The sequence below is a fragment of the Corella eumyota genome, chromosome 7 (genome assembly GCF_963082875.1).
Source record: "Corella eumyota chromosome 7, kaCorEumy4.1, whole genome shotgun sequence".
Lineage (NCBI taxonomy): Eukaryota > Metazoa > Chordata > Ascidiacea > Phlebobranchia > Corellidae > Corella > Corella eumyota.
In genome coordinates, this window is record NC_137496.1 from 6,726,185 (window position 1) to 6,741,542 (window position 15,358).

The 15,358-nt window shown below is 27.9% G+C and overlaps 8 non-coding genes across 8 annotated transcripts; 5 read left to right on the forward strand and 3 right to left on the reverse strand.

The window, feature by feature from the left end:
• Positions 1-546: 546 nt before the first annotated feature.
• Trnak-uuu (transfer RNA lysine (anticodon UUU)) lies at positions 547-619 on the forward strand. Its single transcript has one exon. It is a non-coding gene; the product is annotated as a tRNA-Lys (tRNA).
• A 3,101-nt stretch (positions 620-3,720) lies between these two features.
• Trnak-uuu (transfer RNA lysine (anticodon UUU)) lies at positions 3,721-3,793 on the forward strand. Its single transcript has one exon. It is a non-coding gene; the product is annotated as a tRNA-Lys (tRNA).
• Positions 3,794-6,894: 3,101 nt separating this feature from the next.
• On the forward strand, positions 6,895-6,967 carry Trnak-uuu (transfer RNA lysine (anticodon UUU)). The gene has a single exon. It is a non-coding gene; the product is annotated as a tRNA-Lys (tRNA).
• Positions 6,968-8,539: 1,572 nt separating this feature from the next.
• On the reverse strand, positions 8,540-8,611 carry Trnae-uuc (transfer RNA glutamic acid (anticodon UUC)). The gene has a single exon. It is a non-coding gene; the product is annotated as a tRNA-Glu (tRNA).
• A 1,457-nt stretch (positions 8,612-10,068) lies between these two features.
• Trnak-uuu (transfer RNA lysine (anticodon UUU)) lies at positions 10,069-10,141 on the forward strand. The gene has a single exon. It is a non-coding gene; the product is annotated as a tRNA-Lys (tRNA).
• A 1,569-nt stretch (positions 10,142-11,710) lies between these two features.
• Positions 11,711-11,782, reverse strand: Trnae-uuc (transfer RNA glutamic acid (anticodon UUC)). The gene has a single exon. It is a non-coding gene; the product is annotated as a tRNA-Glu (tRNA).
• Positions 11,783-13,239: 1,457 nt separating this feature from the next.
• On the forward strand, positions 13,240-13,312 carry Trnak-uuu (transfer RNA lysine (anticodon UUU)). Its single transcript has one exon. It is a non-coding gene; the product is annotated as a tRNA-Lys (tRNA).
• Positions 13,313-14,881: 1,569 nt separating this feature from the next.
• On the reverse strand, positions 14,882-14,953 carry Trnae-uuc (transfer RNA glutamic acid (anticodon UUC)). The gene has a single exon. It is a non-coding gene; the product is annotated as a tRNA-Glu (tRNA).
• Positions 14,954-15,358: the final 405 nt, after the last annotated feature.

Here is a 15,358-nt window from a genome sequence, read left to right on the forward strand (position 1 = left end):
AAAAAATCCTTTGAAACTCGCTACTCATAATATTTTTTAATCACTAACCAAACACATAACAACCGAAAAATTCCCAAATTAATTTATGCATTGGAATTCGAATTATTCAACATGAATAAACAAAGTAATTTGATTAATATTCTGTTTTTGATTATAACTAATTGTTTAAACGTTAACTTACGCCTTTTAAATTTATGAAGTAAAACAATTAATCGGACAAAGTACCATCGTCACTTACTTCAGCGTATTGTTGATGTAGTAATTATTATAGTAATTCTAATTACAAATTATCTTTGCGTAATTGCCTCATAAAAGTAACTATCTCATTTACAAACCGAAGTCTGTCGATTTAACAGTTTGTAAATATAAGCGAGAGGGTTACTTAAAACAATAACAAAAATATAACAAATGTTTGTGTTTAATTATTTTTAAATAATTAAAATAGAAATAAAATATGAAGTGCATCTATATTTAATTGTTGCCAAAAAAACGTTTACAATCAGTAACTATAATCCAAGTTGCAAAACACACAGTAATAGAACACGTGCCCGGTTAGCTCAGTCGGTAGAGCGTTGGACTTTTAATCCAACGGTCAAGGGTTCAAATCCCTTATCGGGCGTTGTTGTTTTTAAAATATGTGTTAATTCTTGATTAAGTTTAAAAATTTTAGACGATGTTGTGTGTAATTTTACTTATATTGCCATAAAAACAATTTGCTCTTGTTTTATTAGAAGAAATTACCAATATACACCACGTAGACTTAATTATGCAAATTTTTTTACATATAACTATTTAAATTACCAAAATTAGATAAATTGTGTAACATTTTTTGTATTACGTAATTTAAAATAACTTTTAGGTAAAATTATTTTAAATTTTATTGCAAAATCGTCATCCCAGTAAATATTATGCTGTACCAATCACACAGGCCATTAGTTGGCCGTTAATCGCGTCGAAGCGAAAAAAAGGGGCACCAATAACTGCTTTAAAGCGGGTGGAAAATGGGCTCTGTCTGCTGGGGTATTGCATTAACGCTTAAAGCTTTACAAAATAAAATGTAAAATATTTAAATTTTAAATATTCCAAACCAAATCTTTATTTAGTCAAATATACTTTTTTTTAAATTTGATACCTTTTTTTTGTATATAAGTTTTTCTTCGATAAGTTTATGTTGGATCTGGAAAGGTCAACTGCACGAGCTAAACATATAGAAACAACTGTTTCTTGCAGGTTAAGTATTATTGGTTCTAATTGCCCGATGATCGAGCTGCTGATTAAGTGCTGTTACAGGGTTCGAAACCGAGACCATAGTAGTGTAAGCAAGTGTTTTGGCCACTACACCACGCTGCCGGTTTAAAAACAACCACTTAAACACCCCTTTAAGACCTAAAGCGACTATTAAGTTGCTCTATTAACCGCTTTAAGCGTTAATCCAATACCCCAGCAGATAGTGGCGCATTTTCCCACCCGCTTGAATGCAGTTAATGGATCCAACTTTTTTTCGCTTCGAAGCGATAAAAGACTAACTAATTGGATAGAACACACACAACATATAAAATTATTAAATTACCACATACAATAGTATTTAAATTATCCAAATTGAATAAATTATAAATATTTACATTCTTTCTCTTATTAATCAAATAAATTTTTTTAAATATATATATAGAAAATCTTAAAAAAATATGCAGAAAAGGAACAATTGTATTGTAATTTAACATATTGTTTAAGTGATCAATACTAAGATGTTTTCTGTGTCTTTGCCTAATAAAAAAGTGTTTAATTCAGAATACAGTTTAAAATCGCAAAGCTCCAATCTTGTTTTTTTAAAAATTAAGCTTTAATTTTTTTTATTATATAATGGATAATCGTTTCTTTCAATTTTCTTAACTATGTATTATAAAAATTAATAATATAGCCAACATCTTAGCGGTCGCATCATAAAATCAATTGACAATTTGATCTCATGAACTAATTAAAAACTGCATTGGCTGAAAATCGAACCCGAGCGTGACAGGCGTGGATTCTACAACTAAACCACCAATGTTTATTAAAGTTCCGACCCCAGTAATTATACTTGGCTGACAAGAATAAACGCCAAAAAATTAATTATAATTCATTCTTACTAACAGATTTAAAGTAGCTGTGATTTTAACATAATAATATTTGTGTTATCAAAATTGAATAAAAATTCCTACACCGGGAATCGAACCCGGGCCGCCTGGGTGAAAGCCAGGAATCCTAACCCCAAGACCATGTAGGAGACATCTCATTACTCGTTACAAACGCTATGAAATTACCCAAATTAAAAATTTAATACAATTATGTCTAAATATTTAATTCGAATCCAGAAAACATTAAATATTTTCATTTATACCTATTTAATGATAACTATAATTATGAAAAATAACTATAATTATGTGCTTTACTAATTATTTATTTTGTTTTCCGTACAATACCTTGCAAACATTACGTTATGGACATTACGATTATCAAGGATATTTACAAAACTAAAACTAGTTTTTCTTACGTCGAAATATTAATGTTTTATTTCGTTTAATTCTTAAACTAAATTTTATTATAATCTAATCAGCTATAAACTTTGTTACTTGCTGTTTCAATTTTTATTAAAAAAATTATACGGAAATCAAAATAACCCATTCAGTTAGCAAAATTTAAAAATACTTGAAAATCTACAAAAAACTTTAACAAACTTTTATGTTTATTTTTTTTTAATTTTTTAAAATGCAAATAAAATACAAGATAAAATTATGTTTTATTTGCACCAGAAACTCGCAAAGTAATTTTAAACAAGAAACTTGGCACATCAAAATAAAAAGCGTTGTTAGGTGACTTAGTCGGTAGAATGTTGGAGTTTTAATTTAAAAGCTAATAATTCAAATCTATTATTAAACGTTGTTGTTCCTACACAAATAAGTGCAAACTTTTAAACAAGATTTAAAATTTTAACAGTAATTTTCATCAATCTATGTTGTCATAAAATTTGTCCAAGTTAGTTTGTAATGTGAAAGTTGCCAATGTTCACGCTACAAACATAAATACACAAACTAACTGATACGTGGGTAATCAAATTATAAAAATTAACTAAATTGAAAAGTATCAAATATGTTAACTAATTTAAAGTTTAGATAAAATTTTTAAGTATGGTAGTTTAAAAAATCCTTTGAAACTCGCTACTCATAATATTTTTTAATCACTAACCAAACACATAACAACCGAAAAATTCCCAAATTAATTTATGCATTGGAATTCGAATTATTCAACATGAATAAACAAAGTAATTTGATTAATATTCTGTTTTTGATTATAACTAATTGTTTAAACGTTAACTTACGCCTTTTAAATTTATGAAGTAAAACAATTAATCGGACAAAGTACCATCGTCACTTACTTCAGCGTATTGTTGATGTAGTAATTATTATAGTAATTCTAATTACAAATTATCTTTGCGTAATTGCCTCATAAAAGTAACTATCTCATTTACAAACCGAAGTCTGTCGATTTAACAGTTTGTAAATATAAGCGAGAGGGTTACTTAAAACAATAACAAAAATATAACAAATGTTTGTGTTTAATTATTTTTAAATAATTAAAATAGAAATAAAATATGAAGTGCATCTATATTTAATTGTTGCCAAAAAAACGTTTACAATCAGTAACTATAATCCAAGTTGCAAAACACACAGTAATAGAAAACGTGCCCGGTTAGCTCAGTCGGTAGAGCGTTGGACTTTTAATCCAACGGTCAAGGGTTCAAATCCCTTATCGGGCGTTGTTGTTTTTAAAATATGTGTTAATTCTTGATTAAGTTTAAAAATGTTAGACGATGTTGTGTGTAATTTTACTTATATTGCCATAAAAACAATTTGCTCTTGTTTTATTAGAAGAAATTACCAATATACACCACGTAGACTTAATTATGCAAATTTTTTTACATATAACTATTTAAATTACCAAAATTAGATAAATTGTGTAACATTTTTTGTATTACGTAATTTAAAATAACTTTTAGGTAAAATTATTTTAAATTTTATTGCAAAATCGTCATCCCAGTAAATATTATGCTGTACCAATCACACAGGCCATTAGTTGGCCGTTAATCGCGTCGAAGCGAAAAAAAGGGGCACCAATAACTGCTTTAAAGCGGGTGGAAAATGGGCTCTGTCTGCTGGGGTATTGCATTAACGCTTAAAGCTTTACAAAATAAAATGTAAAATATTTAAATTTTAAATATTCCAAACCAAATCTTTATTTAGTCAAATATACTTTTTTTTAAATTTGATACCTTTTTTTTGTATATAAGTTTTTCTTCGATAAGTTTATGTTGGATCTGGAAAGGTCAACTGCACGAGCTAAACATATAGAAACAACTGTTTCTTGCAGGTTAAGTATTATTGGTTCTAATTGCCCGATGATCGAGCTGCTGATTAAGTGCTGTTACAGGGTTCGAAACCGAGACCTTAGTAGTGTAAGCAAGTGTTTTGGCCACTACACCACGCTGCCGGTTTAAAAACAACCACTTAAACACCCCTTTAAGACCTAAAGCGACTATTAAGTTGCTCTATTAACCGCTTTAAGCGTTAATCCAATACCCCAGCAGATAGTGGCGCATTTTCCCACCCGCTTGAATGCAGTTAATGGATCCAACTTATTTTCGCTTCGAAGCGATAAAAGACTAACTAATTGGATAAAACACACACAACATATAAAATTATTAATTTACCACATACAATAGTATTTAAATTATCCAAATTGAATAAATTATTAATATTTACACTCTTTCTCTTATTAATCAGATAAATTTTTATAAATATATATATAGAAAATCGTAAAACAATATGCAGCAAAGGTACAATTGTATTGTAATTTAACATATTAATTAAGTGATCAATACTAAGATGTTTTCTGTGTCTTTGCCTAATAAAAAAGTGTTTAATTCAGAATACAGTTTAAAATCGCAAAACTCCAGTCTTGTTTTTTTTAAAATTAAGCTTTAATTTTTTTTATTATATAATGGATAATCGTTTCTTTCAATTTTCTTAACTATGTATTATGAAAATTAATAATATAGCCAACATCTCAGCGGTCGCATCATAAAATCAATTGACAATTTGATCTCATGAACTAATTAAAAACTGCATTGGCTGAAAATCGAACCCGAGCGTGACAGGCGTGGATTCTACAACTAAACCACCAATGTTTATTAAAGTTCCGACCCCAGTAATTATACTTGGCTGACAAGAATAAACGCCAAAAAATTAATTATAATTCATTCTTACTAACAGATTTAAAGTAGCTGTGATTTTAACATAATAATATTTGTGTTATCAAAATTGAATAAAAATTCCTACACCGGTAATCGAACCCGGGCCGCCTGGGTGAAAGCGAGGAAACCTAACCCCTAGACCATGTAGGAGACATCTCATTACTCGTTACAAACGTTATGAAATTACCCAAATTAAAAATTTAATACAATTATGTCTAAATATTTAATTCGAATCCAGAAAACATTAAATATTTTCATTTATACCTATTTAATGATAACTATAATTATGAAAAATAACTATAATTATGTGCTTTACTAATTATTTATTTTGTTTTCCGTACAATACCTTGCAAACATTACGTTATGGACATTACGATTATCAAGGATATTTACAAAACTAAAACTAGTTTTTCTTACGTCGAAATATTAATGTTTTATTTCGTTTAATTCTTAAACTAAATTTTATTATAATCTAATCAGCTATAAACTTTGTTACTTGCTGTTTCAATTTTTATTAAAAAAATTATACGGAAATCAAAATAACCCATTCAGTTAGCAAAATTTAAAAATACTTGAAAATCTACAAAAAACTTTAACAAACTTTTATGTTTATTTTTTTTTAATTTTTTAAAATGCAAATAAAATACAAGATAAAATTATGTTTTATTTGCACCAGAAACTCGCAAAGTAATTTTAAACAAGAAACTTGGCACATCAAAATAAAAAGCGTTGTTAGGTGACTTAGTCGGTAGATCGTTGGAGTTTTAATTTAAAAGCTAATAATTCAAATCTATTATTAAGCGTTGTTGTTCCTACACAAATAAGTGCAAACTTTTAAACAAGATTTACAATTTTAACAGTAATTTTCATCAATCTATGTTGTCATAAAATTTGTCCAAGTTAGTTTGTAATGTGAAAGTTGCCAATGTTCACGCTACAAACATAAATACACAAACTAACTGATACGTGGGTAATCAAATTATAAAAATTAACTAAATTGAAAAGTATCAAATATGTTAACTAATTTAAAGTTTAGATAAAATTTTTAAGTATGGTAGTTTAAAAAATCCTTTGAAACTCGCTACTCATAATATTTTTTAATCACTAACCAAACACATAACAACCGAAAAATTCCCAAATTAATTTATGCATTGGAATTCGAATTATTCAACATGAATAAACAAAGTAATTTGATTAATATTCTGTTTTTGATTATAACTAATTGTTTAAACGTTAACTTACGCCTTTTAAATTTATGAAGTAAAACAATTAATCGGACAAAGTACCATCGTCACTTACTTCAGCGTATTGTTGATGTAGTAATTATTATAGTAATTCTAATTACAAATTATCTTTGCGTAATTGCCTCATTAAAGTAACTATCTCATTTACAAACCGAAGTCTGTCGATTTAACAGTTTGTTAATATAAGCGAGAGGGTTACTTAAAACAATAACAAAAATATAACAAATGTTTGTGTTTAATTATTTTTAAATAATTAAAATAGAAATAAAATATGAAGTGCATCTATATTTAATTGTTGCCAAAAAAACGTTTACAATCAGTAACTATAATCCAAGTTGCAAAACACGCAGTAATAGAAAACGTGCCCGGTTAGCTCAGTCGGTAGAGCGTTGGACTTTTAATCCAACGGTCAAGGGTTCAAATCCCTTATCGGGCGTTGTTGTTTTTAAAATATGTGTTAATTCTTGATTAAGTTTAAAAATGTTAGACGATGTTGTGTGTAATTTTACTTATATTGCCATAAAAACAATTTGCTCTTGTTTTATTAGAAGAAATTACCAATATACACCACGTAGACTTAATTATGCAAATTTTTTTACATATAACTATTTAAATTACCAAAATTAGATAAATTGTGTAACATTTTTTGTATTACGTAATTTAAAATAACTTTTAGGTAAAATTATTTTAAATTTTATTGCAAAATCGTCATCCCAGTAAATATTATGCTGTACCAATCACACAGGCCATTAGTTGGCCGTTAATCGCGTCGAAGCGAAAAAAAGGGGCACCAATAACTGCTTTAAAGCGGGTGGAAAATGGGCTCTGTCTGCTGGGGTATTGCATTAACGCTTAAAGCTTTACAAAATAAAATGTAAAATATTTAAATTTTAAATATTCCAAACCAAATCTTTATTTAGTCAAATATACTTTTTTTTAAATTTGATACCTTTTTTTTGTATATAAGTTTTTCTTCGATAAGTTTATGTTGGATCTGGAAAGGTCAACTGCACGAGCTAAACATATAGAAACAACTGTTTCTTGCAGGTTAAGTATTATTGGTTCTAATTGCCCGATGATCGAGCTGCTGATTAAGTGCTGTTACAGGGTTCGAAACCGAGACCTTAGTAGTGTAAGCAAGTGTTTTGGCCACTACACCACGCTGCCGGTTTAAAAACAACCACTTAAACACCCCTTTAAGACCTAAAGCGACTATTAAGTTGCTCTATTAACCGCTTTAAGCGTTAATCCAATACCCCAGCAGATAGTGGCGCATTTTCCCACCCGCTTGAATGCAGTTAATGGATCCAACTTTTTTTCGCTTCGAAGCGATAAAAGACTAACTAATTGGATAGAACACACACAACATATAAAATTATTAAATTACCACATACAATAGTATTTAAATTATCCAAATTGAATAAATTATAAATATTTACATTCTTTCTCTTATTAATCAAATAAATTTTTTTAAATATATATATAGAAAATCTTAAAAAAATATGCAGAAAAGGAACAATTGTATTGTAATTTAACATATTGTTTAAGTGATCAATACTAAGATGTTTTCTGTGTCTTTGCCTAATAAAAAAGTGTTTAATTCAGAATACAGTTTAAAATCGCAAAGCTCCAATCTTGTTTTTTTAAAAATTAAGCTTTAATTTTTTTTATTATATAATGGATAATCGTTTCTTTCAATTTTCTTAACTATGTATTATGAAAATTAATAATATAGCCAACATCTCAGCGGTCGCATCATAAAATCAATTGACAATTTGATCTCATGAACTAATTAAAAACTGCATTGGCTGAAAATCGAACCCGAGCGTGACAGGCGTGGATTCTACAACTAAACCACCAATGTTTATTAAAGTTCCGACCCTAGTAATTATACTTGGCTGACAAGAATAAACGCCAAAAAATTAATTATAATTCATTCTTACTAACAGATTTAAAGTAGCTGTGATTTTAACATAATAATATTTGTGTTATCAAAATTGAATAAAAATTCCTACACCGGGAATCGAACCCGGGCCGCCTGGGTGAAAGCCAGGAATCCTAACCCCTAGACCATGTAGGAGACATTTCATTACTCGTTACAAACGCTATGAAATTACCCAAATTAAAAATTTAATACAATTATGTCTAAATATTTAATTCGAATCCAGAAAACATTAAATATTTTCATTTATACCTATTTAATGATAACTATAATTATGAAAAATAACTATAATTATGTGCTTTACTAATTATTTATTTTGTTTTCCGTACAATACCTTGCAAACATTACGTTATGGACATTACGATTATCAAGGATACTTACAAAACTAAAACTAGTTTTTCTTACGTCGAAATATTAATGTTTTATTTCGTTTAATTCTTAAACTAAATTTTATTATAATCTAATCAGCTATAAACTTTGTTACTTGCTGTTTCAATTTTTATTAAAAAAATTATACGGAAATCAAAATAACCCATTCAGTTAGCAAAATTTAAAAATACTTGAAAATCTACAAAAAACTTTAACAAACTTTTATGTTTATTTTTTTTTAATTTTTTAAAATGCAAATAAAATACAAGATAAAATTATGTTTTATTTGCACCAGAAACTCGCAAAGTAATTTTAAACAAGAAACTTGGCACATCAAAATAAAAAGCGTTGTTAGGTGACTTAGTCGGTAGAATGTTGGAGTTTTAATTTAAAAGCTAATAATTCAAATCTATTATTAAGCGTTGTTGTTCCTACACAAATAAGTGCAAACTTTTAAACAAGATTTAAAATTTTAACAGTAATTTTCATCAATCTATGTTGTCATAAAATTTGTCCAAGTTAGTTTGTAATGTGAAAGTTGCCAATGTTCACGCTACAAACATAAATACACAAACTAACTGATACGTGGGTAATCAAATTATAAAAATTAACTAAATTGAAAAGTATCAAATATGTTAACTAATTTAAAGTTTAGATAAAATTTTTAAGTATGGTAGTTTAAAAAATCCTTTGAAACTCGCTACTCATAATATTTTTTAATCACTAACCAAACACATAACAACCGAATAATTCCCAAATTAATTTATGCATTGGAATTCGAATTATTCAACATGAATAAACAAAGTAATTTGATTAATATTCTGTTTTTGATTATAACTAATTGTTTAAACGTTAACTTACGCCTTTTAAATTTATGAAGTAAAACAATTAATCGGACAAAGTACCATCGTCACTTACTTCAGCGTATTGTTGATGTAGTAATTATTATAGTAATTCTAATTACAAATTATCTTTGCGTAATTGCCTCATAAAAGTAACTATCTCATTTACAAACCGAAATCTGTCGATTTAACAGTTTGTAAATATAAGCGAGAGGGTTACTTAAAACAATAACAAAAATATAACAAATGTTTGTGTTTAATTATTTTTAAATAATTAAAATAGAAATAAAATATGAAGTGCATTTATATTTAATTGTTGCCAAAAAAACGTTTACAATCAGTAACTATAATCCAAGTTGCAAAACACACAGTAATAGAAAACGTGCCCGGTTAGCTCAGTCGGTAGAGCGTTGGACTTTTAATCCAACGGTCAAGGGTTCAAATCCCTTATCGGGCGTTGTTGTTTTTAAAATATGTGTTAATTCTTGATTAAGTTTAAAAATGTTAGACGATGTTGTGTGTAAATTTACTTATATTGCTATAAAAACAATTTGCTCTTGTTTTATTAGAAGAAATTACCAATATACACCACACAGACTTAATTATGCAAATTTTTTTACATATGATTATTTAAATTACCAAAATTAGATAAATTGTGTAACATTTTTTGTATTACGTAATTTAAAAGAAATTTTAGGTAAAATTATTTTTAATTTCAATGCAAATTTGTCATCCCAGTAAATATTATGCTGTACCAATCACACAGGCCATTAGTTGGCCGTTAATCGCGTCGAAGCGAAAAAAAGGGGCACCAATAACTGCTTTGAAGCGGGTGGAAAATTGGCTCTGTCTGCTGGGGTATTGCATTAACGCTTAAAGCTTTAAAAAATAAAATGTAAAATATTTAAATTTTAAATATTCCAAACCAAATCTTTATTTAGTCAATTATACTTTTTTTTAAATTTGATACATTTTTTTTGTATATAAGTTTTTCTTCGATAAGTTTATGTTGGATCTGGAAAGGTCAACTGCACGAGCTAAACATATAGAAACAACTGTTTCTTGCAGGTTAAGTATTATTGGTTCTAATTGCCCGATGATCGAGCTGCTGATTAAGTGCTGTTACAGGGTTCGAAACCGAGACCTTAGTATAAGCAAGTGTTTTGGCCACTACACCTCGCTGCCGTATTAAAAACAACCATTTAAACACCCCTTTAAGACCTAAAGCGACTATTAAGTTGCTCTATTAACCGCTTTAAGCGTTAATCCAATACCCCAGCAGATAGTGGCGCATTTTCCCACCCGCTTGAATGCAGTTAATGGATCCAACTTTTTTTCGCTTCGAAGCGATAAAAGACTAACTAATTGGATAAAACACACACAACATATAAAATTATTAATTTACCACATACAATAGTATTTAAATTATCCAAATTGAATAAATTATTAATATTTACACTCTTTCTCTTATTAATCAGATAAATTTTTATAAATATATATATAGAAAATCGTAAAACAATATGCAGCAAAGGGACAATTGTATTGTAATTTAACATATTGTTTAAGTGATCAATACTAAGATGTTTTCTGTGTCTTTGCCTAATAAAAAAGTGTTTAATTCAGAATACAGTTTAAAATCGCAAAGCTCCAATCTTGTTTTTTTTTAAATTAAGCTTTAATTTTTTTTATTATATAATGGATAATCGTTTCTTTCAATTTTCTTAACTATGTATTATGAAAATTAATAATATAGCCAACATCTCAGCGGTTGCATCATAAAATCAATTGACAATTTGATCTCATGAACTAATTAAAAACTGCATTGGCTGAAAATCGAACCCGAGCGTGACAGGCGTGGATTCTACAACTAAACCACCAATGTTTATTAAAGTTCCGACCCCAGTAATTATACTTGGCTGACAAGAATAAACGCCAAAAAATTAATTATAATTCATTCTTACTAACAGATTTAAAGTAGCTGTGATTTTAACATAATAATATTTGTGTTATCAAAATTGAATAAAAATTCCTACACCGGGAATCGAACCCGGGCCGCCTGGGTGAAAGCCAGGAATCCTAACCCCTAGACCATGTAGGAGACAACTCATTACTCGTTACAAACGCTATGAAATTACCCATATTAAAAATTTAATACAATTATGTCTAAATATTTAATTCGAATCCAGAAAACATTAAATATTTTCATTTATACCTATTTAATGATAACTATAATTATGAAAAATAACTATAATTATGTGCTTTACTAATTATTTATTTTGTTTTCCGTACAATACCTTGCAAACATTACGTTATGGACATTACGATTATCAAGGATATTTACAAAACTAAAACTAGTTTTTCTTACGTCGAAATATTAATGTTTTATTTCGTTTAATTCTTAAACTAAATTTTATTATAATCTAATCAGCTATAAACTTTGTTACTTGCTGTTTCAATTTTTATTAAAAAAATTATACGGAAATCAAAATAACCCATTCAGTTAGCAAAATTTAAAAATACTTGAAAATCTACAAAAAACTTTAACAAACTTTTATGTTTATTTTTTTTAAATTTTTTAAAATGCAAATAAAATACAAGATAAAATTATGTTTTATTTGCACCAGAAACTCGCAAAGTAATTTTAAACAAGAAACTTGGCACATCAAAATAAAAAGCGTTGTTAGGTGACTTAGTCGGTAGAATGTTGGAGTTTTAATTTAAAAGCTAATAATTAAAATCTATTATTAAGCGTTGTTGTTCCTACACAAATAAGTGCAAACTTTTAAACAAGATTTAAAATTTTAACAGTAATTTTCATCAATCTATGTTGTCATAAAATTTGTCCAAGTTAGTTTGTAATGTGAAAGTTGCCAATGTTCACGCTACAAACATAAATACACAAACTAACTGATACGTGGGTAATCAAATTATAAAAATTAACTAAATTGAAAAGTATCAAATATGTTAACTAATTTAAAGTTTAGATAAAATTTTTAAGTATGGTAGTTTAAAAAATCCTTTGAAACTCGCTACTCATAATATTTTTTAATCACTAACCAAACACATAACAACCGAATAATTCCCAAATTAATTTATGCATTGGAATTCGAATTATTCAACATGAATAAACAAAGTAATTTGATTAATATTCTGTTTTTGATTATAACTAATTGTTTAAACGTTAACTTACGCCTTTTAAATTTATGAAGTAAAACAATTAATCGGACAAAGTACCATCGTCACTTACTTCAGCGTATTGTTGATGTAGTAATTATTATAGTAATTCTAATTACAAATTATCTTTGCGTAATTGCCTCATAAAAGTAACTATCTCATTTACAAACCGAAGTCTGTCGATTTAACAGTTTGTAAATATAAGCGAGAGGGTTACTTAAAACAATAACAAAAATATAACAAATGTTTGTGTTTAATTATTTTTAAATAATTGAAATAGAAATAAAATATGAAGTGCATTTATATTTAATTGTTGCCAAAAAAACGTTTACAATCAGTAACTATAATCCAAGTTGCAAAACACACAGTAATAGAAAACGTGCCCGGTTAGCTCAGTCGGTAGAGCGTTGGACTTTTAATCCAACGGTCAAGGGTTCAAATCCCTTATCGGGCGTTGTTGTTTTTAAAATATGTGTTAATTCTTGATTAAGTTTAAAAATGTTAGACGATGTTGTGTGTAAATTTACTTATATTGCCATAAAAACAATTTGCTCTTGTTTTATTAGAAGAAATTACCAATATACACCACGTAGACTTAATTATGCAAATTTTTTTACATATGATTATTTAAATTACCAAAATTAGATAAATTGTGTAACATTTTTTGTATTACGTAATTTAAAAGAAATTTTAGGTAAAATTATTTTTAATTTCAATGCAAATTTGTCATCCCAGTAAATATTATGCTGTACCAATCACACAGGCCATTAGTTGGCCGTTAATCGCGTCGAAGCGAAAAAAAGGGGCACCAATAACTGGTTTGAAGCGGGTGGAAAATTGGCTCTGTCTGCTGGGGTATTGCATTAACGCTTAAAGCTTTAAAAAATAAAATGTAAAATATTTAAATTTTAAATATTCCAAACCAAATCTTTATTTAGTCAATTATACTTTTTTTTAAATTTGATACATTTTTTTTGTATATAAGTTTTTCTTTGATAAGTTTATGTTGGATCTGGAAAGGTCAACTGCACGAGCTAAACATATAGAAACAACTGTTTCTTGCAGGTTAAGTATTATTGGTTCTAATTGCCCGATGATCGAGCTGCTGATTAAGTGCTGTTACAGGGTTCGAAACCGAGACCTTAGTATAAGCAAGTGTTTTGGCCACTACACCTCGCTGCCGTATTAAAAACAACCACTTAAACACCCCTTTAAGACCTAAAGCGACTATTAAGTTGCTCTATTAACCGCTTTAAGCGTTAATCCAATACCCGTGCAGATAGTGGCGCATTTTCCCACCCGCTTGAATACAGTTAATGGATCCAACTTTTTTTCGCTTCGAAGCGATAAAAGACTAACTAATTGGATAAAACACACACAACATATAAAATTATTAATTTACCACATACAATAGTATTTAAATTATCCAAATTGAATAAATTATTAATATTTACACTCTTTCTCTTATTAATCAGATAAATTTTTATAAATATATATATAGAAAATCGTAAAACAATATGCAGCAAAGGGACAATTGTATTGTAATTTAACATATTGTTTAAGTGATCAATACTAAGATGTTTTCTGTGTCTTTGCCTAATAAAAAAGTGTTTCATTCAGAATACAGTTTAAAATCGCAAAGCTCCAGTCTTGTTTCTTTTTAAATTAAGCTTTAATTTTTTTTATTATATAATGGATAATCGTTTCTTTCAATTTTCTTAACTATGTATTATAAAAATTAATAATATAGCCAACATATCAGCGGTCGCATCATAAAATCAATTGACAATTTGATCTCATGAACTAATTAAAAACTGCATTGGCTGAAAATCGAACCCGAGCGTGACAGGCGTGGATTCTACAACTAAACCACCAATGTTTATTAAAGTTCCGACCCCAGTAATTATACTTGGCTGACAAGAATAAACGCCAAAAAATTAATTATAATTCATTCTTACTAACAGATTTAAAATAGCTGTGATTTTAACATAATAATATTTGTGTTATCAAAATTGAATAAAAATTCCTACACCGGGAATCGAACCCGGGCCGCCTGGGTGAAAGCCAGGAATCCTAACCCCTAGACCATGTAGGAGACATCTCATTACTCGTTACAAACGCTATGAAATTACCCAAATTAAAAATTTAATACAATTATGTCTAAATATTTAATTCGAATCCAGAAAACATTAAATATTTTCATTTATACCTATTTAATGATAACTATAATTATGAAAAATAACTATAATTATGTGCTTTACTAATTATTTATTTTGTTTTCCGTACAATTCCTTGCAAACATTACGTTATGGACATTACGATTATCAAGGATATTTACAAAACTAAAACTAGTTTTTCTTACGTTGAAATATTAATGTTTTATTTCGTTTAATTCTTAAACTAAATTTTATTATAATCTAATCAGCTATAAACTTTGTTACTTGCTGTTTCAATTTTTATTAAAAAAATTATACGGAAATCAAAATAACCCATTCAGTTA